General features: G+C 49.0%; 1 protein-coding gene across 29 annotated transcripts in view; it reads left to right on the top strand.

The window, feature by feature from the left end:
• HDAC4 (histone deacetylase 4) overlaps positions 1-12,068 on the top strand; it is a 352,953-nt gene that overhangs the window by 171,432 nt on the left and 169,453 nt on the right. For 2 of the 29 annotated variants that reach the window (XM_077956670.1, XM_077956671.1), the window contains exon 3: positions 11,085-11,927. The exons of the other annotated variants lie outside the window; for them this stretch is intronic. The gene's annotated coding sequence lies outside the window, so the exon portion shown is untranslated. The remainder of the gene's footprint in view (positions 1-11,084; positions 11,928-12,068) is intronic. 29 annotated transcript variants of the gene reach the window in all.

The following is a 12,068-nucleotide window of genomic DNA, read 5'->3' as shown; positions in this document are numbered from 1 at the left end:
CTGCTTGGTCCTGGGCCAGGTCGCAGGCAGCGAGGGCAAGTGTCTGGTGCAGCGTCCGGCACACAGGAGGGGTCTGTGTTCTCTTGCACGCTTGCTTCCTGGTGCCCTCTGATCTGCCTGGACCCAGGTTCGTGGCTCTGCCCTTCCTGTAGCTCAACCACCGTCCCTTCCACCTTCCCATCCCTCTGTGGCAATGTCCCTAGGAGCGACCGTCTCAAGTGAAACCCAGCCCAGCGGATGCTAGGAAGCATCACAACAGGAGGGCTTGAATTGCGCTGAAAATGTGTCTTGAGAAGATTCCTGGTGGATGGAAGCGGCTGGGAGACCTAGCAGAGGGCCCGGGCCACCCTGCAGTGGCAGCGGCTGGACCTGCAGCCCGCGGGACCTGGTCTGCGGGGCGGTGATTCTCATGAAGCTGCTGAGTTGTCATGTTTGCCTTCAGAGGGCCCTTCTGGCTTTTAATGGTGTTAGCCCCTCTGAGGCTCGGTTGCTCATTTGACTGGGCGGAGACTGTGTTCCTCAGCACCCAAGGCATGCCCTCCTGTCCTGGAGTTCCAGGGCTGCCTCCCGCTCCTGGCCACTGTCTTTGGAGGGCCTGTCTTCCCTTCTCTCTGTTTCTCTGTCTGTCTGTATTTCCCCCAAGGTGCTTGTTGTCTGTCTGTCCAGGCTCTGCCTTCTGTGATGACGGTCTTCCTGGCCTTTCTGGTGAGCACGGTTATCTGCCATCTGCAGCAGAGGGCACTGAGGCTGGCGGGACCTGCAGGGGCATGCACGGTGCTGACCACTGGGGGCTGCCGGTTCTGCTTGGCAGTGGTGTCCAGCAGGCTGCTTGACCCCTGTGACCTCACTGGGAGGGCCGAATGCTGCCTGCCCCCATCCTGGGGCAGGAAGACCAGGACACCTCACGTGCAGCTGGCCAACTTCCACTGGGTCGCAGTTTTCAGTACTGTTCCATCTCCCTCTCCAGAGGGGAGTAGTCCCTGGGCTGCCAGCCACGTGGGGTAAGTGGTGGTTGGGGTCCTGCATTCCCTAAGCAGATATTTCATGCTCCTTTACCTCCAGTCCTGGTGCCACCAGTCCCTGTGCCCCGGAGGGCTGTGTGACCGAGACTGGTCTGCCCCTCCCTTGGCCCACCCTGGCTGATGGGTCAGCTTTGCTGTCTCTGATACCTTATTCACCCAGATCCTTTCTGACTTCCAGCATTTTGTGGCCGCTCTCTCATCTCCTGTATGTGTGCTGTGTTGGTGTGTCTTTCTAAACAATCCACACACTGTTTTAGCAGGATCTTGGAGCAGGACAACTTGATTGTGTTCACTCCGTTATTTTTTACCAGAAATGTCCCTGTGGCTCTGAAATGCCACCCCGTGGCTGGCGGGTGGGACCCGTGCCTCCCCACGCAGCTGAGGACACTGCTCCCTGCCAGCCCCGCCCGCAAGCCAGCCTCACTTTCCAACGGCTTCTTTCCCTGTCCCTGGCGCCTGAGGCAGAAAGATAGAAAGCTTCTCAATCCTGGGTGGACATTAGAGTGTTTGGGTTATTTACGTTGATCACAAGGTGTTCTGCCCCGTTACATTTTACATTGTTGTTGCTGTAGACCCAGAGTTCTGAAGAGCTTACTCTCTGCCTGTAGCAAGGGACACAGGTGGTAAGAAAGCAGACGGTTGTTGGTTGGGGCATCGTGGAGAATTGGGGATGCCGTCTCTGGATGCTTCTAAAACCGTCCACACATCCACACCAAACCCGGATGGGGTGGAGCTGGTGACTGGTTGTTTCTCTACTTTAGAGGGAGAAAGAAAGCTGTGTGGCAGTCCCAGCAGTGACCCTAAGGTTTGTGTTGATACAGAATGCAGAGAAATCTCACTGAGTGTTTCTGGGGGAAGATTCCACAGTTCTAAGTGATGATTGGTTGGAAGAAAGGGTTTTTTTTTTCCACTGCGAATTTGGTTTGGTTTGTGTATTCGGAGTGTCACTGGTGGCCAGAAGTATTATCCAGGAATGAATTTTTGCATCATGACATCATTTGTGGTTAAAGGGCTTTTTATCTTTTTTCTTTTATTACCAGCTTTGTGTGCTTTAAGGCTGTGGATTGTAAAATGTATCCAGAGCCCTCAGTGGCATCTCAAAGCCTGTGCCGCCAGGATGAGGGAGATGGCCCTTTGCCAACCCTTGTCTGTGTTGGGTGGTTGCAGTCCAGCTGAAAAGGTGTTCCTTCTCAGCGGCCGCATTTGACCCTAATGTCATGTTTTCACTGTACCAACACCACGTCCCCTACTGGAGGAACCTGCCCATCTTTTAAGGAAGGTTTCCATTTCTGGACCTCACAGCAAGATCACACAGTACACACTGTCATGTGTGATGCAGAACCAAACTCAGGCCCTCTGTGTTTCCAACGAGGGGCTCCAAGGGGCCGTCAGAGCCAGGTGTCTGACCAGGTGAGGGAGGACTGGAGGTGTCCCTTGGGTAGCAGGTATGTGGCCACGGGTGAGGGGAAGAAATTGAAGGCGGTTCAGTCAGGCGCCTGAAGAAGGGGCTGGCACTTCTTTCAGTTCTACGGCAGTCTGCTGAGCACCCAGCCCCGCCTGGGCCTTCCCGTGGGCCTTCCCGGGGGGACCTGCCTTCCCCCGCTTTCCTGGCTTCCCTCTCCTGCTCCTGAGCCCAGCCAGGCTCCACCCCTCCGTCCAGGCTCCACCCCTCCGTCCAGGCTCCACCCCTCCGTCCAGGCTCCACCCCTCCGTCCAGGCTCCACCCCTCCGTCCAGGCTCCACCCCTCCGTCCAGGCTCCACCCCTCCGTCCAGGCTCCACCCCTCCGTCCAGGCTCCACCCCTCCGTCCAGGTGTTCTCATTCCCCCTGGGGAGGGGGCAGCCCTGCAGGCTGTGGGAGTCCAGCTGTGTTTTACTCTCCCACAGACCGACTTCTGCCTTCGTGGATCTGCTCTTGTGAGTGTGTGTTTTCTGTTTTATTAATTCCTGTTTTTATCGCTGTTCTCCTTTCTCTGCGCTATTCGGATATGCTTGTTCTAACTTTCAGATTGAATGTTTCACTTGTTAATTTTTAGCCCTTCTTCCTTTCGGATGGAAGCAGTCAGGATTCTGTGCGGTGCTTCCCTCGGGGTTCAAATGGGGCTGCTTCGGTTAAGTTCTGATTTGTAGTATTTAATTTGTAAAACGTATTACCTTAGCACTTCGTAAAGTCTTGCTGTTTCTCAAGAAAGTTATTTTGAAATTTGTTTTATGGTTCCTTTTTTTTTTTGAAAAAATGAAGTATTTAGAAGTGTTTTTTGATTTCTGAAAGTCTGAATTTTCCAAGTCATGCTTTTTGTTATTGGTTTCCAATTTACTCCATTATGGTAAGAAATTACCCAGTCTTTGAATTTTATTGAGACTTGCTTTGTGGTCAATGTTTATGAATCTTTAATATATGTGTGAGAAGAGTTTGAATTCTCTAGTTGTTGGGTGCGGGATTCTAAATATGCTCATTAATTCAAGCTTATTGATTGTAAATTATCTACAATATAGAACATGTGAGAGGCAAGAATTGCTGTGAAGGAGGGTGAGCAGTCAAGGACAGAGGGGATTCAGGAGGGTGGATTTCTGCATTAAACTCATTCATTCATTCATTCACCCATTCATACTGATTGGGTCTTCTAATGCCAGCCCCTGTCCTTGGCATGTGGGATTCACGTATTTATGATTGACACAGAGAACCCTATTTCATGGTGCTCGTGTTACCCTGGGAGGAAGAGAGGAAACTGGTAAAGGCCATGAGTAAACAGTAGAGCAGGGAAGGCAGAGCGGAGCTCAGAGTGGAGGGGCTGTGATTTTACACCCACTGGTGAGGGCAGACCTCCTTAGAAGGTGAGCAGACATCTGCAGGCCAAAGATCTGGTCAGGAGAAGAGGGAGTGGACAGCGCAGGAGACTCAAAAGGCGTGGCTTTGAGTGACACGGAGGCTCCTGGAGATTCTGAGCAGAGAAGCGACACCACGTGACCTGTGCCATAGCGAATGCAGTGGCCACGTGGGGCAGGCATCGGAGGAGCAGGGAGACCCACCAGGGTCTGGGAGCAGCCAGGCAGTGGATGGGGCTCAGTCCGGCTAGATGGAGTGGGAGTGTAGACAATGGTACCAACTCTAGAGATATTTGACATAGAGGGGATTTCCTTAGGTTGCAGATGCGCTGTGCAGGAAACAGAAGAGTTGAGGGTGACTTCAGGATTTTTGGCTTTAAGCACTGCTGATGGAGTTGCATGAATTCATGGGGAATGTGGGTGGAGCGGACCCTGCGCTGGGATGAGGATTAGTATGGATCTGTGCAGTGCTTTCAAAGGCACCCAGTTTGAGACGCTGAGTGGTGGGCGTTTGTGAGCCTGAGCCGAACTTGGGAGGGGCCTGCGCTGGGTGTTCACAGCAGAAAGATACATGGACATGAACTCTCCCAGGCAGTGGATCTCCTCCGTGCAAGGTTCACAAAGTAGACTTTGTTTCTTTTCCTTTTTTTTTTTTTTCTTTAAACAATGTTTGCTTAGTGCTAGCATGCATCTTCTACCAAATCCTGCTTTGTAAAGTGTTACTGCTGGCAAGAGAGTTACCGGCTCCAGGATCTTTGTTGGGCAGAGAATGTGAGCACACAGCCTCCACAGCCAGCAGCAAGGTCCTGCTCAAAGTGGGACCTGCGATTCCCGCTAATTACAGCAATGAGGAGGACACTGATGGCCACAGGTCCCCTTACCAAGGCCACCCGTCCGTCACTCAGCTAAGTACTGTGTGTTCATTGGCATTTAATGCCCCTGGGGACATCACACAGTAGTTACTCGTTCAGGAACTGAGGCTGGGAGGTGTAAGTCACTTTTTAACAAGCTTCCCAGGTGATTTTTCTGGACGGAAGTCTGAAACAGCCCCCTGCCTTCTGCATTTCCACCTGCCTGCTGGATCATTCCACCCACAGTGCCCTTGAAAGATGCTGTAGCCCACGCCGGTCTCCAGAAAGCCCAGGCGGAATGCACGTTGCTGCCTGGAAGAGGCTGGCTCACCCCACAGGAGAGGGGCTACCTCCTTCAGGCCTCTTCCGTGGTGCCCTCTCATCTTCTCCAATGCCAAGTACAAGAAATGTTTTCTATTTTTAAATATTTCAACTGTTACTGTTAAGTAATAGTGGTTCCTACTTTGGCCCAGCTGTTAGGTGAAACACATAACCAAACGTTTGGAGGTTGCTAAGAAGGAAATTCTGAAATGTGTTCTTATGTAAACTTGACCTTACGTAACTGAGAAGGCAAGAACAACTGCAGTGGGGTTTGTAGACTTCCTAGACCACTGAAACTATTTTTAATTTTCAGACAATATATTTTTATCCATTGGGTTTAGGGTATTTGGATAGCTTTCAGGAGTAACGTGTAACTTGTGCTGGTGTGAGCAGGCTAGAGAGACGGGCTGCAGTGGTTGCGGGGAGGTGGTGGTGTTCCAGGTGACAACGCTTACTGGCTGCATCTGCCATCTGTGATACCCGGGTCCCCGCCGGGACCTGCTTCGGGGGCTGTGAGGACGAAAGATCACAAAGCAAAAACACTTTAAATTCGTGCTCAGTCCAGAAACGTTAGTCTTTTGTTATTGTTTCTATTCGATTGCTTTTGCACTGGAATTGTAGAGTCTTAGAATGATTTTCCAGGAATGCTTTGTCCATCACGTGATTGTAGCAGCATCTCAGACGGTGGCTCTGTCTGTTATTTCTGGAGGTCATGCTTGTCTTTAGTGGCTGCGCTTCTGTGTGAGAACTTAAAGCACATTTCGCCTTTTTTTTTTTTTTTTTTTTGGTATGGGGTAAGGCCTGGTTCTATTTATAGTTTCCAGGAAGTACATTTGTGCACTTCTTGAAAGCCACAGCTTACCAACTGCATGCCAGGTTTTTATTTTCAGCTCTTGCTCAATTTGAGCTTGCAAATATTTCCAAAAGATGTTTTTTTTTCTTCCTGGGGATATAGAACAAATTAGAAACATTAAAAGGATTTTCTAAAGAGCTTTAAGGATAATTCTGAAATAGGGAGCAGGGAAAAAATCTAACACTTGCGTTTCCATTAAATCACGGAGCAAAAGCACACAGATGGTCTTGCTCCCTCCAGATAGAGCCCTGGCTGGTACGGCCAGCACCCAGGGACTCTGCATGCAGAATTCCACGAGAATAACATCATGGGCTGCCGTAAAAGCCGGGGATGCGAAGCGAGGCGTTTCTGGTATGTTTCTGGCCTCGCTGTGGCACAGGGTGTCAGCCCTTGGGTGGGAAGGGTCTTTGGAGCCCCTTATGGCGGCGAACTTACAGCCATATTTGGATTCAATGCTGGCAAGGAAGGACTTTATTTTCTGTTAGAATCAAATTTGGAATACGTTTTTGAGTAAAGCTTGCTGCATTGTTGATACAGCTTATTACTCAGAAGAAAAGAGCCATTTAAGTGACCTGTTAAGGAAAGTTTTATTTCCTCAAAGTTCATAATCGCTTCAATAGTTTCAGCTTGTCATTTAATAGAACCCTCTGAAAGAAATATTCACCAGAAAAGAATCCCATCCAGCTGTGTGAGCTGTGAACATGGCTCTCATCCACGAGGACTGGCTGGAAAATGAGATTTCTGAGTTTATCCTACATTCAGGGGGCCTCTAAGAATGTGGACAGATGTGGAAGTCACCGTTCTTCAGTTGAAGGCTGTGTGTGTGTGTGTGCGCGCGCGTGTGCGCACGTGTGTGCGTGCGTGTGTGTGTCCCACTCTCAGCGCACTTTGAGGCGCAACTCCAGGTGACTCAAGTGACACAGTTGAGTCCAGGCCTTGCGGTGAGTGCTGAGGACACAAAGATGGGCATGGGCCGTCCTTCCCAGGTGGCCACTCTTAACCCCTAGGGAGGGGGACAGGGTCTCCGAAGCTCCTGCCACACCCCTGCCCTTTTTGCTCCGCTTTGCGTTTCAGTAGCCCCTGTGGGGTGACCAGATGCTCTTAGCTTTGTTGGTTGGAGCTGTGATTTTTTTTCCAGAGGGTTTCCCAGAATGCTCCCAACTCCTCCCCTGACGTGGTGTCAGGTGGCACCGTGGTGCCCAGACCTTGGCTTTCCTCGGCTGTTCATGTCAGAGAATGGGCCAATGTCCGCTCCATCCCCTTCACTTCTCTTTTATTTTTCTAAATGGTGTTCGCAAGCACGCTGACACTGTTTGACGGGTTCTCCTTCACGTGGAGGCGTCATTTAAGGCGACTGTAAACAGGGAAGGTAGAGAGAGACAGGGCGGGAGGCCTCTGTGCTTCACTCAGCGGATCACACGTCACCGCCCGCAGCATGAGCTAAGTCCAAGGGCCGGCGGGAGGGGGTCTTCGTGGGGAGGGCGTACTCCGCCTTGGTCGTGATGACAGCGTGGCACCAAGGTCGGTCCCCGGCTTTTTTGGCTACAGAAGGTGGAACCAGTGGGGGAAACCTGGTAGAAGGGTACCTGGAACCTCTCTGGACTTTCTTTGCAACTTCCTGTGAATCTATAATTATTTTTTAAATTCACAGTATTAGTGTGAAAAACCTGTAATAAAATATGTGACTCATTTCCCATCTGTTACCCATTTAAAGTTGAGATATGTCATTCCATGGGATTAGAAATAAAGAAAAAAAGATGGATGTTCATGGATGAAGCTGAATGGCTAAGGTCGATCATTGTGGTAGCTGGATACATGGGTGTTTATTATACTCCTCTCGCTAACTTTGCGTGTCGTTGAAGATTTTCATAAGGAAAGGCTGCTGACCGGTTCCCGAGAGTCTTCTGGTACCATCTTCTCCGAGGTCACTGTCTTGCCCTAAGAAGCACAAACTGTGCCCGCGTAGGCTTTATCACTTCTGCCTAGATCAGCAATCTGGCGGATTTCTTTCATCTTTATTATCTTCTTCCTCTTTTTCATTGCACAATGTGTGCTTTAATTTTCTAGTTCTTTTTCTAACTTTCTGAGTCCAGTGTTTTTATTTGTTTGGGTTCCTTTTGTAGTTACTTAAATGTAGGTAGCTATTCATTGTTCTCTGACCTCAATTTTAGGCAATTCCTACAATTTTCGACGTGTGATGTGTTCATTACTTTATAAATGTGTATCACTTTCACTAGAATTTGAAGTGTTTAAGAGAAAGAGACTTATTTTTCCTATGGTCGGATTTTTGTTTCCTGGTTTTATTTCTAGTTCTGTTGCTGTGTGTTGAAGTGTTTAGTCTACACTGTGTGTATTTGGAAATTGTGTTCTTTACATGGCATTGGTTTTTGTAAATGTTTCATGGGGGCTTGCAACAAAAGGCATACATGGCTTAGTGGTAAGCGGTTCGAAACCTATCTGTTGGCTGAAGTAGGAATTGTACTATTCCCATCCTCTGTATGCACACCTCCTGTGTGTTTGCTCTGCCATGAGTGTGCAAGGGCAAGTTCCTGTCTAGTGCTGAGCACGTGTGTCTGCATTCTGTGTGTTCTGTGTTTTCCCTTGAAGGTACACATCATGCATGCCTTAGACAGTTCCATCCTCTTTGTAACTTGTATGCTTTATACTTAGGAAATGGGCAAATCTGTTTGGTATTTCGTGTTGGATTTAATCTTTGTGATATTGATATCTTGATTGCACATTTCAATTTGTTTCTATTTGCCTTTTGGGGCTTTTTACCCATTGAATCTGAGCCTTACACTGGATTTGTTTTTAATATAATGATTGTTCAGTTCTGTTTTTTATCCAATCTGATAATTTTCATGTAACTCTGTTATTTATGAATGTTGATAAAATTGACATATTTCTTCTACAGTTTTCATCCAATTTTATGTTCTGTTTTCTGTTTTTGTTTTTTGAGACGGGGTCTCACTCTGTCACCCAGGCTGGAGTACAGTGAAATGATCATGGCTCACTGCAGCCTCTACCTCCCAGGCTCAAGCAATCCTCCTGCCTCAGCCTTCCAAGTAGCTGGAACTACAGGCACGTGTCGCCACTACTGGCTGACTTTTTAATTTTTTTGTAGAGATGGGGTCTTATGATGTTGTCCAGGCTGGTCTCAAACTCCTGGCCTCAAACGATCCTCCTCCCACCTTAGCCTCCCAAAGCACTGTGATTATAGGCGTGAGCTCCTGTGCCCAACCCTGTTTTCTGTTGTGAAGGCTTCTTGTTTTGTTTTCTATTTGACTTCTTGGATATGGGCTTTCTTACCTTTTATTTGGTCTGGCGTGTGTGGTTTCTTCTCCTTCTGGCCGTGTAGAAGGCCGTGCTCTCTTTTTAGTTCTTACTGTGGGAACTCTTACAAGCTCATATGCTTTCCCTGAACTGTGCTTTCCTGTTCCAGCACCTTTGGACGATGTGTGCTGATGTCCCTGTGAGAGAGTAGCCCGTCGGCACAGACACTTTCCACCATCTCTTTATTTTGTTACTTGCAGTGTTATTTTTAGTTTTGGTGATTCTCTTTATAACATATAAATAATATATTTAGACTGACATTTATCAAGTTATTAGCCTTAAAATGGTTACTGATTCTATCACTGAGAAAAAAGAGAAAACAGTTACATTAAGTTTCTTCCCCCAAATTTTAGTTTCGTTACCATTTCCATTTAAAATGTGAGGAATTTTAGGTGAACCACTAGGTTTTGGAAAGTCGGTTTTGAAGGTCTGGTGACTTGATTATCCACCATGAAGGGGAGTAGAAGGGCCTCTTGCTTTCCAAGAGCTTCTGGGAGCGATGCTGCCGGCTCCTGGAGACCCTGTTCCCGCCTGTGCTGTGTCAGGCTCTGCCACCAGCGGCCCTTTGGAGCCCTACAGAGGCATGTCCTCCTGTGCCCACCCTGAGGCCCGGTGCCCGCAGCCTGCCGTGGCCCAGGGTGTGAGAATGTCTGCAAGGGAGTCCTCTGTCTGCCAAGGAGCCTCCCTTTCCATAGGAGAGCTCTAAGGGGGTTCGGGGTTTGGAGTTACACTGGGGGAAGGGAAGGTGGCGTGAATGCAGTCACCTGTCTTTTGCTACTTACGTCTCTTCTGACAAACCAGGGACTGTGTCATTTAGAAATTGTTGAGAATAGTTCGAGATGGCTTAGTCAGAGCTTCCTTCCTGTGCACATTCTGACTTGCCAAGAAAGACAGCCGAGTGCGGCGAGTGGAACCCCGGCGCGCCCACTTCTCTCCAGACTCCCGTCCTGGCCCAGGGAAAGGGAAGGACACACACCCTTCCCAGTCAGTCCTGTTCCCAGGGGCCCAAGTAGCCCACAGGGGGAAGGCGTGCAGCGGGGTAGAGTGAAGGCGGAGGGTCTGGGCTTCACCCAGGGAAGGAGGCTGTGTTCCTGGAAGGACATTCAGTTCAAGAGGAAAGGCTCAGATGTTCATACCATAAATATTCAGCATCACATAAAATTTAAAACTCAGTTAAAAAAGCCTTCTCTTCTTCAGAAGGTTTTGGCTGTTAGCGGTCTGCAGCACAGCAGGTGTGGACAGTGAGCACCTATGTCTCCAGGTGTCCTGAGAGGGCAAGGTCAGAGCTGGTAGGGCACCCTCCTCATCCTTCTCCTCATCCCCAGTTGTCTTTCAGGTCGGAACATGAGAAGATCAGCTCTTAGTGCCAAGGTTTTTTGGAGACTTTTTCTTTTTTATTTTTTTTCCTCTGGAAAGATGTATGAGAACATTTCATTTTTGTTCTTGAATGGAATCTTCCGCATAAATACTACATATATATGTACATACGTGAGTATGCATGAATATCTATGTGCATGTGTGTATATATATATAAACGTGCGTTTTTATATTCATTGATGTGGAAAGTGTTCACAGTGATTACTAGGGGAAAAAACATGCATAATATGGTCCTAATTAAAATGTAAAAGCCATATACAATGTAAGCACAAGTCCATATGTATGCTGAAGAGTTTATTTGATTTTTTAAACAAATTAGGGTTTAATGTGTTAGAAGTACATATTATTTTAAAATAAATTTGGGTGCATTCTATGACTATATCATAACTTTTATGAGTCGAGTCAAAGGCATAAATATTTACTTGGGGACTTTAACACGCATTATCAAATTGCCTTCCAGAGAGGTTGCACCACTCATTATTTATTCCGGGTGATTTTTTAGGAACCAAGATTCGCAGACCCCCGATGCCTGTGCAGAGCTGATGACCACCTCCTCCAGGGAGCCCGGTGCAGAGGTGCTGGCGCAGACAGCTTTGCCAGTCCACACTTTCTTGCTTTGAAGTTTTTGTGTCTTCTTTCTGTTTTGGTTAGTGGGGAAGGGGTGTGTGCTGCCTGGAGATTAGAGAGAGGTCTGGCATTTCCTGCGGGGGTGTCTCCTAGTGTTGCCGCCATTCATGTTGTTGACCAGAGAAGAGAGATGGACTCCAGGTGGTAGAACTCGAGCTCCCTGTGCCTTTAGCCACCCCCGTCCTCAGCCCTTGCCCACTCCAGATGCAAGGAGGTTGACGATGGTCTTTGGTGCCCTCGCTGCTGATTTCAGGTGAGATGAGGGACTTTGGCCTGCAGGGACCCCAGGTTTCTGGGGCGTGGACCCTGCTTCTCTGGGCTCCCAGCAGCTAGCCCCTGGTTTCGTGTCACCAATGACTCCCTGTTGCCAGCTTCCGTGCCCAGCCTCAGCCCACGGCCTCTCACCAGTGTTGACTTGGTGGAAGCACCTCTTCAGCGCACCACGTGCTCCTGGTACCTTCCCCTGCCCTGGCCACCAGTCCTCGGGCGCCTTGGTGGGTTTTTCTTATCTCTGCAGCATCTTCACATCCGAGTGCCCCAGGGCTCATCTCTGGCCCACTCCTCGTTTCCACTGAGTCATTCCCTTGGTGATCTCCTGGCCTCATCCCATCAAATCATAGATCACAACACCATCTTGATTCTGTCGCTGGAATGTTTGGCTCCAGCCTGGGTCTCACCTGCCTTCCAGGTCCTAGAGCCGCTTGCTCTCGATCCCCAGGTGGGCGTTCTCAGACTCAGCAAGTCTGAAAGCAGGCTCCTGATCTTCCCCTGCAAACTTGCTTCTCCCGCGTCCTCCCCGAGTCAGGGCAACCACCAGGCTTAGGATCCTGAGAGTCCCCTTGACTCCTGTTTCTCTCCA

This window comes from Macaca mulatta, chromosome 12, assembly GCF_049350105.2.
Source record: "Macaca mulatta isolate MMU2019108-1 chromosome 12, T2T-MMU8v2.0, whole genome shotgun sequence".
Classification (NCBI taxonomy): domain Eukaryota; kingdom Metazoa; phylum Chordata; class Mammalia; order Primates; family Cercopithecidae; genus Macaca; species Macaca mulatta.
Note: the sequence above shows the minus strand (reverse complement) of the source record. Positions and strands in the feature narration are given on the sequence as shown.